Source organism: Lathyrus oleraceus, chromosome 1 (assembly GCF_024323335.1).
Source record: "Lathyrus oleraceus cultivar Zhongwan6 chromosome 1, CAAS_Psat_ZW6_1.0, whole genome shotgun sequence".
In the NCBI taxonomy this organism is placed as follows: Eukaryota; Viridiplantae; Streptophyta; class Magnoliopsida; order Fabales; family Fabaceae; genus Lathyrus; species Lathyrus oleraceus.
Window position 1 is genome coordinate 8,580,954 of NC_066579.1, and position 8,564 is coordinate 8,589,517.

The following is an 8,564-nucleotide window of genomic DNA, read 5'->3' on the forward strand; positions in this document are numbered from 1 at the left end:
TTTCCTAAACATGTCTAATTCTAAAGCTCAAAAGTGTATCATGTTAGGATACTTTGAATGCTCAAAAGGCTACAAAGTGTATAACATTGGAAACCAATATTGTTGAGGTTTTAATTCATGTTAAGTTTGATGATAACCTTAACCATGAAAATTCAAAGCTAGATGAAAATTTTACAGATTTGAAGATCACATACTCAAACTATGAGGGTGTTCAACATGAAACAAAATAATCAGCATCAGATGATGTTGACATTTCAAAAGATGTTGATGCACCAACACCTCATAAAAAGTTAAAGCAAGGACTCTCTCACTCTGAAGAACTTATTCTTGGTGACAAGTTAGAACCTTTCAGAACTAGATCTTCATTCAGGCAAGATGAAGAAAGTCTTATAGGATTGGTGTGTATCATAGAATGAACATCCAACAATGAATCTCTTCTGGACTCTGAATGGATTTTAGCAGTGTAAGAAAAGCTCAATCAATTTTCTAAAAATGATGTGTGGGATCTAGTTCCAAAGCTGAAAGTAAAACATGTCATTGGAACTAAATAGGTCTTTAGAAATAAGCTGAATGAGAAAGGAGAATTGGTAAGGAACAAGGTTAGGCTCATTGCACAAGGTTATAGTCAACAAGAAGGAATTGACCATATTGAGACTTTTGCACCAATTTCTAGGTTAGAATCTATTCATCTTTTTATTTTACTTGATGTTAATCATAGTATAATCTTATATCAAATGGATGTTAAAAGCGCATTTCTGTTTGGTTACATATTTGAAGAAGTTTATGCCCATCAACTTATTGATTTTGAAAATAATAAAATCATGATTTTGTTTATAAACTTGAAATATCATATGGTCTTAAAAAAGCTCCCAGAGCTTGGTATGAAAGGCTCGACAATTTTATTTTGGAAAATTATTTTTCAAGAGGAAAAGTGGATACAACATTGTTCTGTCAAACCTTCAAAAATGATCTTTTAATAGTTCAAATCTATTTTGATGATATCATTTTTTGTTCTACTAATGTCTTTCTCAGCCAAGAGTTTCCCAAGTCCATGCAAGCAGAATTTGAGATGAGTGTGATGAGAGAATTGAATACTTTATGGGAATTCAAATTAATCAAAACTCAGAAGGATCATACATTCATCAAAGAAAATATACATAAGAACTTTTGAAGAAGTTTGATTTGAATGAATGTAAGTTTGCCAAAACTCCAACGCATCCTACTTGTACTCTTAGAAAAGATGAGGAAAGCAAGAAGGTAGATCAAACGGTATTGTCGTACCTCGAAAAATGAGAACACTATGCTCACGAAGCGTAATCGCACATTCGTGGGATGGACTGAACAGAGTCGCCACCGAAATTTAATTATTCTCAAAGAGGGAAAGAGAAAATATCAATAAAACCCTTAAAAGAAAGGATAAGATATGGTCATCGCAACCAATATCAGGGTTCGAGAGTCGGTTACGCAAGGGGAATGTATTAACACCTCTCACGTCCGTTGTACTCAACGGGAATCGTTTAGTTAGTATCAAATGAATGTGAGATTATGTTAGTGTCTAATCTTCTTCTTATTTGGGATAGGAAAAGAAAGAGAAAAGAGAAATGTTTTTGAATTTTTATTAATGATATAAGACCTAAAAAGGTTTTTATTATTAATGACAAGATTTCGCAATCTTGGTCCTACGTATCTCCAAGTGTAATAGAAAATTCAAGACTTATGTAGTTCTGGATAGAAAATGTTTGTTTGTTGATCAATTTTAGCAAAAGCTATGTTGTTTCAATCGTCAGAAAATATTGATTTACCCAAAACAGGTAAGGAGTGGGCGATTGCACATATCGAATGGATTTCTACATATCAATATTCACGGGAAAATGTCACTTATCTCAACTTAAAGATTGTAAATGAAGCTTTGTCTTGCATCATCTCGAGACAAAATTCCTTTCGTTTATGAAAAGGTTTTTAAGGACCGCACAACGGCGAGAGAAAAAGTTTGACTGGTTGAGTGTTTTATAAGTGAATGACGAATGCTCGATGAGAACGAGACATAAGCATCGGGATCAAACATTCAAGGTTCCACTGGAATGCTAGATTCCAACAATCTTTTTCATTCAATGTATTTAAGAAAATCGTTTAATGGACAACGAACGCTTGATAAGAATAAAATGCGTTCCTTGGAATCAATTCTTCAAAGGTTACGTTAGAATGCTAGATCCCAACAGTCCTTTTTAGTCCAAGTTTATTAAGTTATTTAGGAGCGAAAGAAGGAATCAATGGCTATCCCAAGACATGTGCCTCGGGACCAATCATTTGAGGGTTCTGCTGAAAAGGTAGATTCCAACAATTCTCTTCTTTCGTGTTTGTTTAGAAAAAGAGTTTGAATATTTTAACCGCTTCGGATAAGCAGAAAAAAAAAACTAAAAGTTGATCGAGTGTTTTAGTTGCATTATTTGGAACTGTTTTGATTTTATTGTGAAATAAGTTTTATTTTATTTTGAAAATAAAGTAGAGTTTTTATTTAATTTAAAAAAAGTTTTATTTTATCTTGAAAATAAAGTAGAGTTTTGATTTACTTGAAAATAATAATGATAGAACTCTTGATTATTTGATTTTTATTATTTAATAAGAGTTTAGTTTAATAAATCAATAATTAATCAAGATTAAAAAAAAGTAAAAAGAAAGTTTGCAAACAATAAGACCACAAGGTGTAGAATTAGGCCTAAAACTAGTAACAACAATAAAAAAAAAATTAATGGATCTAAGTGGGAGGTGTAACATCTTTGTGAGAGACACACCACATATTCACCTAAAACACTCCCCCTCAAGTCTTCACATTTCCAACCAATGTAGGACTTTACCCACATTAGTCACACTTGATACATTCTAAACACTCCCCCTTAAATATGAGTCCACAATGTTCCCCCTCAAGTGAAAGTTCTTCTTCCTTCCACAAATTCTTGTACTGCACAGAACATTTCTTATTCATCACACTGACACCGTTGACTTTCGATACAAATAAGACGGTCTTTTTTTCGTTTATGAAAAGGTTTTTAAGGATCGGACAACGGCGAGAAAAAAAGTTTGACTGGTTGAGTGTTTTATAAGTGAATGACGAATGCTCGATGAGAACGAGACATAAGCATCGGGATCAAACATTCAAGGTTCCACTGGAATGCTAGATTCCAACAGTCTTTTTCATTCAATGTATTTAAGAAAATCGTTTAATGGACAACAAACGCTTGATAAGAATAAAACGCGTACCTTGGAATCAATTCTTCAAAGGTTACGCCAGAAGGCTAGATCCCAACAATCCTTTTTAGTCCAAGTTTATTAAGTTTTTTAGGAGCGAAAGATGGAATCAATGGCTATCCCAAGACATGTGCCTCGGGACCAATCATTTTAGGGTTCTGCTGAAATGGGAGATTCCAACAATCCTCTTCTTTCGTGTTTGTTTAGAAAAAGAGTTTGAATATTTTAACCGCTTCGGATAAGCGGAAAAAAAAACTCGATGTTGATCGAGTGTTTTAGTTGCATTATTTGGAACTGTTTTGATTTTATTGTGAAATAAGTTTTATTATATCTTGAAAATAAAGTAGAGTTTTGATTTAATTGAAAAAAAGTTTTATTTTATCTTGAAAATAAAGAAGATTTTTTATTTACTTGAAAATAATAATGATAGAACTCTTGATTAATTGATTTTTATTATTTAATAAGAGTTTAGTTTAATAAATCAATAATTAATCAAGATTAAAAAAAAGTAAAAAGAAAGTTTGCAAACAATAAGACCACAAGGTGTATAATTAGGCCTAAAACTAGTAACAACAATAAAAAAAAATTAATGGATCTAAGTGGGAGGTGTAACATCTTTGTGAGAGACACACCACATATTCACCTAAAACACTCCCTCTCAAGCCTTCACTTTTCCAACCAATGTAGGACTTTACCCACATTAGTCACACTTGATACATTCTAAACACTCCCCCTTAAATATGAGTCCACAATGTTCCCCTTCAAGTGAAAGTTCTTCTTACTTCCACAAATTCTTGTACCGCACAGAACATTTCTTATTCATCACACTGACACCGTTGACTTTTGATACAAATAAGACGGTCTTTTTTTCGTTTATGAAAAGGTTTTTAAGGATCGGACAACGGCGAGAAAAAAAGTTTGACTGGTTGAGTGTTTTATAAGTGAATGACGAATGCTCGATGAGAACGAGACATAAGCATCGGGATCAAACATTCAAGGTTCCACTGGAATGCTAGATTCCAACAGTCTTTTTCATTCAATGTATTTAAGAAAATTGTTTAGTGGACAACGAACGCTTGATAAGAATATAACGCGTACCTTGGAATCAATTCTTCAAAGGTTACGTCAGAAGGCTAGATCCCAACAATCCTTTTTAGTCCAAGTTTATTAAGTTTTTTAGGAGCGAAAGAAGGAATCAATGGCTATCCCAAGACATGTGCCTCGGGACCAATCATTTGAGGGTTCTGATGAAATGGGAGATTCCAACAATCCTCTTCTTTCGTGTTTGTTTAGAAAAAGAGTTTGAATATTTTAACCGCTTCGCATAAGGGGAAAAAAAACTCGATGTTGATAGAGTGTTTTAGTTGCATTATTTGGAACTGATTTGATTTTATTGTGAAATAAGTTTTATTTCATCTTGAAAATAAAGTAGAGTTTTGAATTTATTGAAAAAAAGTTTTATTTTATCTTGAAACTAAAGTAGAGTTTTGATTTACTTGAAAATAATAATGATAGAACTCTTGATTATTTGATTTTTATTATTTAATAAGAGTTTAGTTTAATAAATCAATAATTAATCAAGAATAAAAAAAAGTAAAAAGAAAGTTTGCAAACAATAAGACCACAAGGTGTATAATTAGGCCTAAAACTAGTAACAACTATAAAAACAAATTAATGGATCTAAGTGGGAGGTGTAACATCTTTGTGAGAGACACACCACATATTCACCTAAAACACTCCCCCTCAAGTCTTCACATTTCCAACCAATGTAGGACTTTACCCACATTAGTCACACTTGATACATTCTAAACACTCCCCCTTAAATATGAGTCCACAATGTTCCCCCTCAAGTGAAAGTTCTTCTTTCTTCCACAAATTCTTGTACCGCACAGAACATTTCTTATTCATCACAATGACACCGTTGACTTTCGATACAAATAAGACGGTCTTTTTTTCGTTTATGAAAAGGTTTTTAAGGATCGGACAACGGCGAGAAAAAAAGTTTGACTGGTTGAGGGTTTTATAAGTGAATGACGAATGCTCGATGAGAACGAGACATAGGAATCGGGATCAAACATTCAAGGTTCCACTTCAATGCTAGATTCCAACAGTCTTTTTCATTCAATGTATTTAAGAAAATTCTTTAATGGACAACGAACGCTTGATAAGAATAAAACGCGTACGTTGGAATCAATTCTTCAAAGGCTACGTCAGAAGGCTAGATCCCAACAATCCTTTTTAGTCCAAGTTTATTAAGTTTTTTAGGAGCGAAAGAAGGAATCAATGGCTATCCCAAGACATGTGCCTCGAGACCAATCATTTGAGGGTTCTGTTGAAATGGTAGATTCCAACAATCCTCTCTTTCGTGTCTGTTTAGAAAAAGAGTTTGAATATTTTAACCGCTTCGGATAAGCAGAAAAAAAAACTATATGTTGATCGATTGTTTTAGTTGCATTATTTGGAACTGTTTTGATTTTGTTGTGAAATAAGTTTTATTTTATCTTTAAAATAAAGTAGAATTTTTATTTAATTGAAAAAAAGTTTTATTTTATCTGTAAAATCAAGTAGAGTTTTGATTTACTTGAAAATAATAATGATAGAACTCTTGATTATTAGATTTTTATTATTTAATAAGAGTTTAGTTTAATAAATCAATAATTAATCAAGATTAAAAAAAAGTAAAAAGAAAGTTTGCAAGCAATAAGACCACAAGGTGTATAATTAGGCCTAAAACTAGTAACAACAATAAAAAAAAATTAATGGATCTAAGTGGGAGCTGTAACATCTTTGTGAGAGACACACCACATATTCCCCTAAAACATTCCCCCTCAAGTCTTCACATTTCTAACCAATGTAGGACTTTTACCACACTAGTCACACTTGATACATTCTAAACACTCCCCCTTAAGTATGAGTCCACAATGTTCCCCCTCAAGTGAAAGTTCTTCTTACTTCCACAAATTCTTGTACCGCACATAACTTTTCTTATTCATCACACTGACACCGTTGACTTTCGATACAAATAAGACGGTCTTTTTTTCGTTTATGAAAAGGTATTTAAGGATCGCACAACGGCGAGAAAAAAGTTTGACTGGTTGAGTGTTTTATAAGTGAATGACGAATGCTCGATGAGAACGAGACATAAGCATCGGGATCAAACATTCAAGGTTCCATTGGAATGATAGATTCCAACAGTCTTTTTCATTCAATGTATTTAAGAAAATCATTTAATGGACAACAAACGCTTGATAAGAATAAAACGTGTACCTTGGAATCAATTCTTCAAAGGTTACGCCAGAAGGCTAGATCCCTACAATACTTTTTAGTCCAAGTTTATTAAGTTTTTTAGGAGCGAAAGAAGGAATCAATGGCTATCCCAAGACATGTGCCTCGGGACCAATCATTTGAGGGTTCTGTTGAAATGGTAGATTCCAACAATCCTCTTCTTTCGTGTTTGTTTAGAATAAGAGTTTGAATATTTTAACCGCTTCGGATAAGCAGAAAAAAAAACTAGATGTTGATCGATTGTTTTAGTTGCATTATTTGGAACTGTTTTGATTTTATTGTGAAATAAGTTTTATTTTATCTTTAAAATAAAGTAGAGTTTTTATTTAATTGAAAAAAAGTTTTATTTTATCTGTAAAATAAAGTAGAGTTTTGATTTACTTGAAAATAATAATGATAGAACTCTTGATTATTTGATTTTTATTATTTAATAAGAGTTTAGTTTAATAAATCAATAATTAATCAAGATTAAAAAAAAGTAAAAAGAAAGTTTGCAAGCAATAAGACCACAAGGTGTATAATTAGGCCTAAAACTAGTAACAACAATAAAAAAAAATTAATGGATCTAAGTGGGAGGTGTAACATCTTTGTGAAAGACACACCACATATTCACCTAAAACACTCCTCCTCAAGTCTTCACATTTCCAACCAATGTAGGACTTTGCCCACACTAGTCACACTTGATACATTCTAAACACTCCCCTTTAAGTATGAGTCCACAATGTTCCCCCTCAGGTGAAAGTTCTTCTTACTTTCACAAATTCTTGTACCGCACAGAACATTTCTTATTCATCACACTGACAACGTTGACTTTCGATACAAATCAGACGGTCTTTTTTTTGTTTATGAAAAGGTTTTTAAGGATCGCACAACGGCGAGAAAAAAAGTTTGACTGGTTGAGTGTTTTATAAGTGAATGACGAATGCTCGATGAGAACGAGACATAAGCATCGGGATCAAACATTCAAGGTTGGAATGGAATGCTAGATTCCAATAATCTTTTTCATTCAATGTATTTAAGAAAATCGTTTAATGGACAACGAATGCTTGATAAGAATAAAACGCGTACCTTGGAATCAATGCTTCAAAGGTTACGTTAGAATGCTAGATCCCATCAGTCCTTTTTAGTCCAAGTTTATTAAGTTTTTTAGGAGCCAAAGAAGGAATCAATGGCTATCCCAAGGCATGTGCCTCAGGACAAATCATTTGAGGGTTCTGCTGAAATGGTAGATTCCAACAATCCTCTTCTTTCGTGTTTGTTTAGAAAAAGAGTTTGAATATTTTAACCGCTTCGGATAAGCAGAAAAAAAAACTAGATGTTGATCGAGTGTTTTAGTTGCATTATTTGGAACCGTTTTGATTTTATTGTGAAATAAGTTTTATTTTATTTTGAAAATAAAGTAGAGTTTTGATTTAATTTAAAAAAAGTTTTATTTTATCTTGAAAATAAAGTAGAGTTTTGATTTACTTGAAAATAATAATGATAGAACTCTTGATTATTTCATTTTTATTATTTAATAAGAGTTTAGTTTAATAAATCAATAATTAATCAAGATTAAAAAAAAGGAAAAAGAAAGTTTGCAAGCAATAAGACCACAAGGTGTATAATTAGGCCTAAAACTAGTAACAACAATAAAAAAAAAATAATGGTTCTAAGTGGGAGGTGTAACATCTTTGTGAAAGACACACCACATATTCACCTAAAACACTCCTCCTCAAGTCTTCACATTTCCAACCAATGTAGGACTTTGCCCACACTAGTCACACTTGATACATTCTAAACACTCGCCTTTAAGTATGAGTCCACAATGTTGAAGGAGAATTGCGGTCCAAAACGCAGCGGAAATTAAAATTTCTCCTTTAGAGATCCTTACGAATGGTCATGATCAGTGATAGAATATTTACCTCTTGTGACGGTTGAAACCTTTGGTGCAGATCTCTTGTGACGATCAAACCCTTTGATGCAGATCTCTTGTGACGATCAAACCCTTTGATGCAGATCCACTAAACGATCACGAACGTTGAACGATGACA